We start from the raw sequence: 12,027 nt of genomic DNA on the forward strand, positions 1-12,027 counted from the left end.
TTGTTATCAACAGCAGCCTTTTAAACTCACCTGAGCTAACAGGTATGTGAGCTGGTTACTCTGCTGCGCTTAAAATTTCTTTTTTGGTTTGCTACAATGCCTTTTCTGAAACGTTGTCTCCCTCTGCTGGAACACTGACTGCTTTCATTTAATGCCTGCAGACTATAAAAGAGAAACCAACCCAAAAAGTTTGGTTGATTAGTCTGTGGCATTCTTTTAAACTGTTGCTTATGGCGGTCTCTGTGAGCTTCTCAGTGACATTCAGCCATCCAGGTATCCCGCCTGCAGTAGACGGAATGTGGCAATGGAACGCTGGCTGCGCGTGTCATAATAGGCTCTGAGCCTTTATATACCTGCGCACAGCAGCAGCCACCTTCAGTCTGCTGCTGGACAGCCAGCAGCAGCAGCAGCAGGAGAGGTAATTAATCAGCAACCCTCCTGCTAAGGGTAGACAGCTGCTCGTTCCACCCCCCCCCCCGCCTTAATTGGTTCTCCTCCCTTCCAACGGTGTTGAGGCGGGTGGGAACAGCCGGGGGTTGAGGGTACTGTGCTAAAAGAGGTGGAGTTATGCAGATCTAAAACGCGTGGATTGCAGCAGCAGCAAGCCGAAAAGTGCAGGCATGTGAGGGATCTAGAGGTTGACAGCATGTCTTCTTAACGGGAGTCCAGGTGGCCATCTCCACAAATGGACTTTTCAGAATCCTTGGGTGGCACCGTAGTCGGAAACCAATTCTGGTTATCGCTTCTCGGCCTTTTGGCTAAGATCAAGTGTAGTATCTGTTCTTATCAGTTTAATATCTGATACGTCCCCTATCTGGGGACCATATATTAAATGGATTTTTAGAACAGGGAGATGGAAAAAGAGCTTGCTCTGTCCACTCCACGCATTGACCTGGTATTGCAGTATCTCCAGGACCGGTGCACCCCTTCTTTAATGCAGTTTCTAAAATCAGAAAGAATTGAATTCAATGCTTTTTGTTCATTTTGCTTGTTTGTCGGATTTTGGGATGGACTCTTTGGCTTTGCTTTTCTTCTCCTCATTGGATTTTTCATGTTAAAAGTTGCAGAAGCCAGATGACAAGCTCATTTTGGTTCAACTTCAGCAACTGTGCATTGCATTGCCATGTAATGTAATGTAATGCAATGCTATCTATCTAGCTCTCCCTCTATACTTCCTTTTGGATAAACAGACATATTAGGCAAGCATTTTGGAGCTTTCACCTAAATAACTACAGGTGGTGAGATAAGCTGCACAATATAATTGACCTTTCAGTATATTGTTGCACACACACCATCTATTTAGCAAATGCCCTTGTTATCAACAGCAGCCTTTTAAACTCACCTGAGCTAACAGGTATGTGAGCTGGTTACTCTGCTGCGCTTAAAATTTCTTTTTTGGTTTGCTACAATGCCTTTTCTGAAACGTTGTCTCCCTCTGCTGGAACACTGACTTCTTTCATTTAATGCCTGCAGACTATAAAAGAGAAACCAACCCAAAAAGTTTGGTTGATTAGTCTGTGGCATTCTTTTAAACTGTTGCTTATGGCGGTCTCTGTGAGCTTCTCAGTAGCATTCAGCCATCCAGGTATCCCGCCTGCAGTAGACGGAATGTGGCAATGGAACGCTGGCTGCGCGTGTCATAATAGGCTCTGAGCCTTTATATACCTGCGCACAGCAGCAGCCACCTTCAGTCTGCTGCTGGACAGCCAGCAGCAGCAGCAGCAGGAGAGGTAATTAATCAGCAACCCTCCTGCTAAGGGTAGACAGCTGCTCGTTCCACCCCCCCCCCCCCCGCCTTAATTGGTTCTCCTCCCTTCCAACGGTGTTGAGGCGGGTGGGAACAGCCGGGGGTTGAGGGTACTGTGCTAAAAGAGGTGGAGTTATGCAGATCTAAAACGCGTGGATTGCAGCAGCAGCAAGCCGAAAAGTGCAGGCATGTGAGGGATCTAGAGGTTGACAGCATGTCTTCTTAACGGGAGTCCAGGTGGCCATCTCCACAAATGGACTTTTCAGAATCTTTGGGTGGCACCGTAGTCGGAAACCAATTCTGGTTATCGCTTCTCGGCCTTTTGGCTAAGATCAAGTGTAGTATCTGTTCTTATCAGTTTAATATCTGATACGTCCCCTATCTGGGGACCATATATTAAATGGATTTTTAGAACAGGGAGATGGAAAAAGAGCTTGCTCTGTCCACTCCACGCATTGACCTGGTATTGCAGTATCTCCAGGACCGGTGCACCCCTTCTTTAATGCAGTTTCTAAAATCAGAAAGAATTGAATTCAATGCTTTTTGTTCATTTTGCTTGTTTGTCGGATTTTGGGATGGACTCTTTGGCTTTGCTTTTCTTCTCCTCATTGGATTTTTCATGTTAAAAGTTGCAGAAGCCAGATGACAAGCTCATTTTGGTTCAACTTCAGCAACTGTGCATTGCATTGCCATGTAATGTAATGTAATGCAATGCTATCTATCTAGCTCTCCCTCTATACTTCCTTTTGGATAAACAGACATATTAGGCAAGCATTTTGGAGCTTTCACCTAAATAACTACAGGTGGTGAGATAAGCTGCACAATATAATTGACCTTTCAGTATATTGTTGCACACACACCATCTATTTAGCAAATGCCCTTGTTATCAACAGCAGCCTTTTAAACTCACCTGAGCTAACAGGTATGTGAGCTGGTTACTCTGCTGCGCTTAAAATTTCTTTTTTGGTTTGCTACAATGCCTTTTCTGAAACGTTGTCTCCCTCTGCTGGAACACTGACTTCTTTCATTTAATGCCTGCAGACTATAAAAGAGAAACCAACCCAAAAAGTTTGGTTGATTAGTCTGTGGCATTCTTTTAAACTGTTGCTTATGGCGGTCTCTGTGAGCTTCTCAGTGACATTCAGCCATCCAGGTATCCCGCCTGCAGTAGACGGAATGTGGCAATGGAACGCTGGCTGCGCGTGTCATAATAGGCTCTGAGCCTTTATATACCTGCGCACAGCAGCAGCCACCTTCAGTCTGCTGCTGGACAGCCAGCAGCAGCAGCAGCAGGAGAGGTAATTAATCAGCAACCCTCCTGCTAAGGGTAGACAGCTGCTCGTTCCACCCCCCCCCCCCGCCTTAATTGGTTCTCCTCCCTTCCAACGGTGTTGAGGCGGGTGGGAACAGCCGGGGGTTGAGGGTACTGTGCTAAAAGAGGTGGAGTTATGCAGATCTAAAACGCGTGGATTGCAGCAGCAGCAAGCCGAAAAGTGCAGGCATGTGAGGGATCTAGAGGTTGACAGCATGTCTTCTTAACGGGAGTCCAGGTGGCCATCTCCACAAATGGACTTTTCAGAATCCTTGGGTGGCACCGTAGTCGGAAACCAATTCTGGTTATCGCTTCTCGGCCTTTTGGCTAAGATCAAGTGTAGTATCTGTTCTTATCAGTTTAATATCTGATACGTCCCCTATCTGGGGACCATATATTAAATGGATTTTTAGAACAGGGAGATGGAAAAAGAGCTTGCTCTGTCCACTCCACGCATTGACCTGGTATTGCAGTATCTCCAGGACCGGTGCACCCCTTCTTTAATGCAGTTTCTAAAATCAGAAAGAATTGAATTCAATGCTTTTTGTTCATTTTGCTTGTTTGTCGGATTTTGGGATGGACTCTTTGGCTTTGCTTTTCTTCTCCTCATTGGATTTTTCATGTTAAAAGTTGCAGAAGCCAGATGACAAGCTCATTTTGGTTCAACTTCAGCAACTGTGCATTGCATTGCCATGTAATGTAATGTAATGCAATGCTATCTATCTAGCTCTCCCTCTATACTTCCTTTTGGATAAACAGACATATTAGGCAAGCATTTTGGAGCTTTCACCTAAATAACTACAGGTGGTGAGATAAGCTGCACAATATAATTGACCTTTCAGTATATTGTTGCACACACACCATCTATTTAGCAAATGCCCTTGTTATCAACAGCAGCCTTTTAAACTCACCTGAGCTAACAGGTATGTGAGCTGGTTACTCTGCTGCGCTTAAAATTTCTTTTTTGGTTTGCTACAATGCCTTTTCTGAAACGTTGTCTCCCTCTGCTGGAACACTGACTTCTTTCATTTAATGCCTGCAGACTATAAAAGAGAAACCAACCCAAAAAGTTTGGTTGATTAGTCTGTGGCATTCTTTTAAACTGTTGCTTATGGCGGTCTCTGTGAGCTTCTCAGTGACATTCAGCCATCCAGGTATCCCGCCTGCAGTAGACGGAATGTGGCAATGGAACGCTGGCTGCGCGTGTCATAATAGGCTCTGAGCCTTTATATACCTGCGCACAGCAGCAGCCACCTTCAGTCTGCTGCTGGACAGCCAGCAGCAGCAGCAGCAGGAGAGGTAATTAATCAGCAACCCTCCTGCTAAGGGTAGACAGCTGCTCGTTCCACCCCCCCCCCGCCTTAATTGGTTCTCCTCCCTTCCAACGGTGTTGAGGCGGGTGGGAACAGCCGGGGGTTGAGGGTACTGTGCTAAAAGAGGTGGAGTTATGCAGATCTAAAACGCGTGGATTGCAGCAGCAGCAAGCCGAAAAGTGCAGGCATGTGAGGGATCTAGAGGTTGACAGCATGTCTTCTTAACGGGAGTCCAGGTGGCCATCTCCACAAATGGACTTTTCAGAATCCTTGGGTGGCACCGTAGTCGGAAACCAATTCTGGTTATCGCTTCTCGGCCTTTTGGCTAAGATCAAGTGTAGTATCTGTTCTTATCAGTTTAATATCTGATACGTCCCCTATCTGGGGACCATATATTAAATGGATTTTTAGAACAGGGAGATGGAAAAAGAGCTTGCTCTGTCCACTCCACGCATTGACCTGGTATTGCAGTATCTCCAGGACCGGTGCACCCCTTCTTTAATGCAGTTTCTAAAATCAGAAAGAATTGAATTCAATGCTTTTTGTTCATTTTGCTTGTTTGTCGGATTTTGGGATGGACTCTTTGGCTTTGCTTTTCTTCTCCTCATTGGATTTTTCATGTTAAAAGTTGCAGAAGCCAGATGACAAGCTCATTTTGGTTCAACTTCAGCAACTGTGCATTGCATTGCCATGTAATGTAATGTAATGCAATGCTATCTATCTAGCTCTCCCTCTATACTTCCTTTTGGATAAACAGACATATTAGGCAAGCATTTTGGAGCTTTCACCTAAATAACTACAGGTGGTGAGATAAGCTGCACAATATAATTGACCTTTCAGTATATTGTTGCACACACACCATCTATTTAGCAAATGCCCTTGTTATCAACAGCAGCCTTTTAAACTCACCTGAGCTAACAGGTATGTGAGCTGGTTACTCTGCTGCGCTTAAAATTTCTTTTTTGGTTTGCTACAATGCCTTTTCTGAAACGTTGTCTCCCTCTGCTGGAACACTGACTTCTTTCATTTAATGCCTGCAGACTATAAAAGAGAAACCAGCCCAAAAAGTTTGGTTGATTAGTCTGTGGCATTCTTTTAAACTGTTGCTTATGGCGGTCTCTGTGAGCTTCTCAGTGACATTCAGCCATCCAGGTATCCCGCCTGCAGTAGACGGAATGTGGCAATGGAACGCTGGCTGCGCGTGTCATAATAGGCTCTGAGCCTTTATATACCTGCGCACAGCAGCAGCCACCTTCAGTCTGCTGCTGGACAGCCAGCAGCAGCAGCAGCAGGAGAGGTAATTAATCAGCAACCCTCCTGCTAAGGGTAGACAGCTGCTCGTTCCACCCCCCCCCACCCGCCTTAATTGGTTCTCCTCCCTTCCAACGGTGTTGAGGCGGGTGGGAACAGTCGGGGGTTGAGGGTACTGTGCTAAAAGAGGTGGAGTTATGCAGATCTAAAACGCGTGGATTGCAGCAGCAGCAAGCCGAAAAGTGCAGGCATGTGAGGGATCTAGAGGTTGACAGCATGTCTTCTTAACGGGAGTCCAGGTGGCCATCTCCACAAATGGACTTTTCAGAATCCTTGGGTGGCACCGTAGTCGGAAACCAATTCTGGTTATCGCTTCTCGGCCTTCTGGCTAAGATCAAGTGTAGTATCTGTTCTTATCAGTTTAATATCTGATACGTCCCCTATCTGGGGACCATATATTAAATGGATTTTTAGAACAGGGAGATGGAAAAAGAGCTTGCTCTGTCCACTCCACGCATTGACCTGGTATTGCAGTATCTCCAGGACCGGTGCACCCCTTCTTTAATGCAGTTTCTAAAATCAGAAAGAATTGAATTCAATGCTTTTTGTTCATTTTGCTTGTTTGTCGGATTTTGGGATGGACTCTTTGGCTTTGCTTTTCTTCTCCTCATTGGATTTTTCATGTTAAAAGTTGCAGAAGCCAGATGACAAGCTCATTTTGGTTCAACTTCAGCAACTGTGCATTGCATTGCCATGTAATGTAATGTAATGCAATGCTATCTATCTAGCTCTCCCTCTATACTTCCTTTTGGATAAACAGACATATTAGGCAAGCATTTTGGAGCTTTCACCTAAATAACTACAGGTGGTGAGATAAGCTGCACAATATAATTGACCTTTCAGTATATTGTTGCACACACACCATCTATTTAGCAAATGCCCTTGTTATCAACAGCAGCCTTTTAAACTCACCTGAGCTAACAGGTATGTGAGCTGGTTACTCTGCTGCGCTTAAAATTTCTTTTTTGGTTTGCTACAATGCCTTTTCTGAAACGTTGTCTCCCTCTGCTGGAACACTGACTTCTTTCATTTAATGCCTGCAGACTATAAAAGAGAAACCAACCCAAAAAGTTTGGTTGATTAGTCTGTGGCATTCTTTTAAACTGTTGCTTATGGCGGTCTCTGTGAGCTTCTCAGTGACATTCAGCCATCCAGGTATCCCGCCTGCAGTAGACGGAATGTGGCAATGGAACGCTGGCTGCGCGTGTCATAATAGGCTCTGAGCCTTTATATACCTGCGCACAGCAGCAGCCACCTTCAGTCTGCTGCTGGACAGCCAGCAGCAGCAGCAGCAGGAGAGGTAATTAATCAGCAACCCTCCTGCTAAGGGTAGACAGCTGCTCGTTCCACCCCCCCCCCCCGCCTTAATTGGTTCTCCTCCCTTCCAACGGTGTTGAGGCGGGTGGGAACAGCCGGGGGTTGAGGGTACTGTGCTAAAAGAGGTGGAGTTATGCAGATCTAAAACGCGTGGATTGCAGCAGCAGCAAGCCGAAAAGTGCAGGCATGTGAGGGATCTAGAGGTTGACAGCATGTCTTCTTAACGGGAGTCCAGGTGGCCATCTCCACAAATGGACTTTTCAGAATCCTTGGGTGGCACCGTAGTCGGAAACCAATTCTGGTTATCGCTTCTCGGCCTTTTGGCTCAGATCAAGTGTAGTATCTGTTCTTTTAAGAACACAAGAGCTACGATCTACACTTGACGAGAGCGATCGAACTCGGAAGGAGAAGAGCTTCGGAGCCCAGCTGACATCGGAGAAGGAAGGCGGATATCGGTGGGAGGAAGAAGCTCTAAAGAATCCAGAAGAAGACGAAGACTCGGAGAAGAATCGGGCTGTCCTGTGGAATCTTCGAGGAAGAAAATCATCGAGACAAAGAGCTTTCGGGGAATTTGTCCAGAACACGACGGGAGAAGAATCTGCATAGCTCCACCCATTCCGGGAAGAGTTCCAGATCCAGCTCCAAGAAGTAACTGCAGGAGGAAAGCCATGGCAAGCGCTGCGAGGAAGACCGAAAAGAAGAGCCTGGAGCAGGGGACAGCCAGGAGGGCCCAGCCAGGAGCCTATTCTGACCCCAAGGACTCTGCCTCCACGACTGGCCAGCAGAAGGGACCCCAGAAGCGCCGCCACGAAGCTCCAGCCCTGGAGCCATGGATGCGGCAGACGGTGGCCCTGAAGCTGAAGGAAGTGGATGGGAGGGTGCCGGATATGTCCTCGGACGTGTTATGCCAGAAGATGCTGCTGGATCGAGGCTTCTCCAGGTTGGACACCCTCAGCATCCAGACCTTCTTGACGGGGATCTTCTTCGTCACCTTCGCCACTGTGAACACCTGTAGGAGGTTCTGGGAAATGGTAAGCGCAAAAGGACCGGATAATTCTTTCTCTGCCTTTACAGGTAGCTGCCCTATCCAGAGGGACGAAAGGAGGATCACGGTCTCCATGCGCAACCCGCACACCCCAGGCCAAGACATCTGTACCTTCCTGAGACGCTTCTGTTTGGTTGTGAAGGAACCCTCTCACATCCTGAATGGACTCGGCTTCTGGACAGGTAAGTGGTCGGTGACCGTTAGAGTTCACAGGGACCTGGCGTACTCAGACGGACTTCGGCACGTGCCCCCGACATTCTCCCTGGGCAACTCCTACGGCCTCATCTATTACCCGGACATGCCGCGGAACTGCAGGAGATGCGGCAAGAACGGCCACGAGATGAAGGACTGCAAGGAGGATGCCTGCAGGATTTGTCGAGTGACAGGACACAGCTCGAAGGACTGCCCGAAGAAGACGTCCTGCAACCTGTGTGGGCTGGCGGCTCATCTGTACAAGGATTGCCCCAAGCGTGAGAGATCCTGGGCATCGGTGGTTGCGACGACCCCAGCTCCGGAGGACAAGGCCCCGACGACCAGGCCTGTGAAGGTCAAGGACGCGACGACCAAGGCCCCAGCGGCCAAGGCTGAGACGACCAAGGCCAAAGCGGTCAAGGAGTCGGTGGCCAAAGCCCCAGCGACGGTCCCAGCAGCTCCGAAGCAGAAGAAAAAGTCAAAGGAGGGTAAGAGTTCTGTCACCCCTCTCTCGATCCCTCCCCCTGCCACCCCCGTCCAATCCCCCCCCACCCCGGCCACCCCTGCTGAGGATTCCACTTCCTCTTCCTCCTTCCCCTACTCCTCAGCAGGTGTCCTTTCCCCTGCCCCGGCAGCCACTCTCCCTCCCCAGACCAGGGTAGCGGTGGAATTAACCTTTCCTCCACCCGCCGCTATCTATTCCGAGGAGGATTTTCCCCTTCTTGTCTCCCCAGTTCCAACCCGGGGAAAGAGGAAGGTGGAGGACAGCCCTGCTACTGAATCCTCCAAAAAGAAGATTCTGGATTTCGTAGGCGAAAAGGAGGATACCCTCCCTGAGCCAGAAGAGATGCAGCACATGGTTGAGACCCTGGTGGCCGAGCCAGAAGAGGAGGAACTGGTGGTCGCCGAGATCGAGGCCGCGCTGCTTGACCAGATGGAGGAAGAGGGCCTGCTGGTGATCCCGTCACCAGCAGTCAACACCGACGAGGGACCACCCGACCGGAGTGGTAACTAAGGTGTATTGCCTGCGCTAACTTTTTCTTTTTTCCCTACATGATGGCTAATATTAACTTATTTTCCATTAATGTCAGGAGCATCAAGGACAAGTTCAGACGTCAGACTATTTATGCCTTCCTTACTTCCCAGTTGTGTGATGTTTATATGTTGCAGGAATGTTCCCTTCCCTCCTCTAGGTCCTTCAAACATCTGGCCAGGGAGTGGTCCCACGGTCCATCCTACTGGTCTGGTGGGGGTGACTGCAAGTCTGCGGGGGTCGCAATTCTGATCAGGGGGGGCGCATTCACGCTTGAGTCCGTCCAGGAGCTCATCTGCGGCAGGGCTCTTGTTGTAGATGGCAACTGGGCAGGAGAACCTGTCAGGTTCATCAACGTGTATGCGTCCCCACTGAAGAATGAGCGTTTGGAGCTTTTCCAGACCCTGCGGCTTCAGCTTGCCACCACCAGGACCTTAGTGATGGCCGGGGATTTCAACTGCCCCATCGAGGAGGATGGTCGTAGTTCTGGCACATCTGCCAAGTTGGACATCACGTCCAAGCTGCTCATCGAGATGGTAACCGAGGCCTCTCTTCAGGACGTGGTGGGCTCCATGGGGAGAGGCTCCACAAACTATTCGTGGAGCCGACCCGATGGCTCACTCCGCTCCAGGATTGACTTTGTGTTCACCTCTCGGGCAGTCAGGCAGAGTAGGCACTCGATGGTCCCCTGCTTCTTCTCCGACCACAGAGCCATTCACTTACAAGGTGTCCTCGGCGACGGTTTTCCGTCCGGCCCCGGCTCCTGGAAGCTGAATTGTGCTCTGCTGGCTCAGGATGAAGTCGTGGAGGAGCTGAGAGCAGCCTACGCAATGTGGCAGTCCTACAAGGGTAGCTTCCAAACAGTCTCTGATTGGTGGGAATATGTTAAACTTGAGTTTCGCTGTTTCTTTCAGGCCAAGGGTCGACAACAGGCGTGTGAGAAGAGGAGGGACTTCAGAGGGCTGCAGCGCGAGCTGCGGTCGCTGCAGGACCTTCTTCACTGCGGCTGGGACGTGAGGGAGGAGCTGGAGGAGACCAAGAAGAGCCTGAAAAGGCACTTTGAGGAGGAGTCCAAGCGAATCGTCTTCCGTTCCAAAGTGGAGAATCTGGAGAAGGGTGAGAAATGTAACTCATTCTTTTTCAGGAAACTTCATGCCGGTCACACGCCCCTGAACGAGCTGCGAGACGAGAGCGGAAACATGCAACGTGGGAAGGAGGATGTGATGAGGGTAGTCAGCGACTTCTACAGCGAACTCTACTTCCACAAGACTACCGACCCCGACGCTGCTGATAAGTTCCTGTCAGGTATCACTAACCATCTTGATCCTGCAGGCACGGCAGCCTTGGACAAACCTCTGATGGTGGGCGAATTGCTCTCTGCCGCTAAATCCTTTAGGACCGGCAGGACCCCGGGCAGTGATGGTCTTCCAGCGGAGCTCTATGTAGCGCTGGGAGACCTCATCTGTCCGGACCTGTTGGATCTGTACGAGGAGATGGTGGTGGAGGGTAGAATGCCTCCATCTTTGAGGGAAGGAATGGTCACGATCCTGTACAAGCGGAAGGGAGAGAGGTGCGACCTGAGAAATTGGCGTCCCATCACTCTGCTCAACGTGGACTACAAGATCCTGGCCAAGACGATGGCGACACGACTTAAGACGGTCATCGGACGGATCATCCACCCGGACCAGACCTGCGGCATCCCTGGACGTCGCATCGCAGACAGCCTCGCTCTCGTGCGGGACACGGTCGAGTACATCAAGGTCCGCCGCGCACACGCGGCCCTGGTCTCCTTGGATCAGGAGAAGGCCTTCGACCGGGTTTCCCACGAGTTCATGGGCCGAGCTCTGCACCGGTTAGGTTTGGGTAACATGTTTTGTTCGTATGTCCGTCTGATGTATTTTGATATCCACAGCTCGGTGTTGGTGAACGGCTGGAAGACTGACCCCTTCCCTGTCCTCTCTGGGGTCAGACAAGGCTGCCCTCTATCACCTCTTCTTTTTGTTTGTGTTATAGAACTCTTCGCAGAGGCTATCCGGCAGAATGGAGAGATCAGAGGGATCACCGCACCGGGTCCGGGACGACACGAGGTCAAGTGCTCGCTCTACATGGACGACGTCACCGTCTTCTGCGCTGATCGTGGTTCAGTCGACGCCCTCGTCCAGACGTGTGAGAGGTTCGGCCGGGCTTCAGGGGCCAAAGTCAACTGCAGGAAGTCGGAAGCCATGCTCTTCGGGGATTGGCAGCCGGCCTCCTCCGCCCCCTTCCCCTTCAACATTCAACCGGATTTCCTCAAGGTGCTGGGAGTCTGGTTCGGGAAGGAAGGAGCGGCCCTCAAGTCCTGGCAAGAACGCTTGGCCAAAGTGAAGCAACGGATCGGACTCTGGAGCCTCAGACACCTCACTTGTGAGGGTAAGGCACTCGTCCTGCGTAATGAGGTCCTGCCCATCTTGCAGTACACGGCGCAGGCCTGGCCCCCACACGTCACTGTGTGCAGGGCCATTACCAGGACAGTGTTTCACTTTGTCTGGGGATCCAAGATGGACAGAGTCAGGCGGGCCGTCATGTACAAGGAGCCTCGCAAGGGTGGGAAGGGCGTTCCAGATATCCCCACCCTCCTGCGATCCTCTTTTGTGTGTGATTGTGTCCGCCGGACTTTGCAAGTCAAAAATGGCTCCGCGGGCAGGTCCATGTCTCGCTTCTTCCTGCTTCCTTTTTGGAGGCGACTCGGCTGGGACAAGTGGGACAGCTCCTTCCCCT

The 12,027-nt window shown here is 50.0% G+C and overlaps 5 non-coding genes and 1 pseudogene across 5 annotated transcripts; all 6 read left to right on the top strand.

The window, feature by feature from the left end:
• The first annotated feature begins 738 nt into the window (after positions 1–738).
• LOC141205207 (U2 spliceosomal RNA) lies at positions 739–929 on the top strand. Its single transcript, XR_012275979.1, has one exon. It is a non-coding gene; the product is annotated as a U2 spliceosomal RNA (small nuclear RNA).
• Positions 930–2,053: 1,124 nt separating this feature from the next.
• Positions 2,054–2,244, top strand: LOC141205208 (U2 spliceosomal RNA). The gene has a single exon (XR_012275980.1). It is a non-coding gene; the product is annotated as a U2 spliceosomal RNA (small nuclear RNA).
• A 1,122-nt stretch (positions 2,245–3,366) lies between these two features.
• Positions 3,367–3,557, top strand: LOC141205209 (U2 spliceosomal RNA). The gene has a single exon (XR_012275981.1). It is a non-coding gene; the product is annotated as a U2 spliceosomal RNA (small nuclear RNA).
• Positions 3,558–4,677: 1,120 nt separating this feature from the next.
• LOC141205210 (U2 spliceosomal RNA) lies at positions 4,678–4,868 on the top strand. The gene has a single exon (XR_012275982.1). It is a non-coding gene; the product is annotated as a U2 spliceosomal RNA (small nuclear RNA).
• A 1,123-nt stretch (positions 4,869–5,991) lies between these two features.
• Positions 5,992–6,182, top strand: LOC141205371 (U2 spliceosomal RNA). The gene has a single exon (XR_012276138.1). It is a non-coding gene; the product is annotated as a U2 spliceosomal RNA (small nuclear RNA).
• A 1,122-nt stretch (positions 6,183–7,304) lies between these two features.
• Positions 7,305–7,382, top strand: LOC141205499 (U2 spliceosomal RNA; annotated as a pseudogene).
• Positions 7,383–12,027: the final 4,645 nt, after the last annotated feature.

Source organism: Phyllobates terribilis, unplaced genomic scaffold (genome assembly GCF_046119375.1).
Source record: "Phyllobates terribilis strain yellow unplaced genomic scaffold, ASM4611937v1 Scaffold_138__1_contigs__length_4804227, whole genome shotgun sequence".
Classification (NCBI taxonomy): Eukaryota; Metazoa; Chordata; class Amphibia; order Anura; family Dendrobatidae; genus Phyllobates; species Phyllobates terribilis.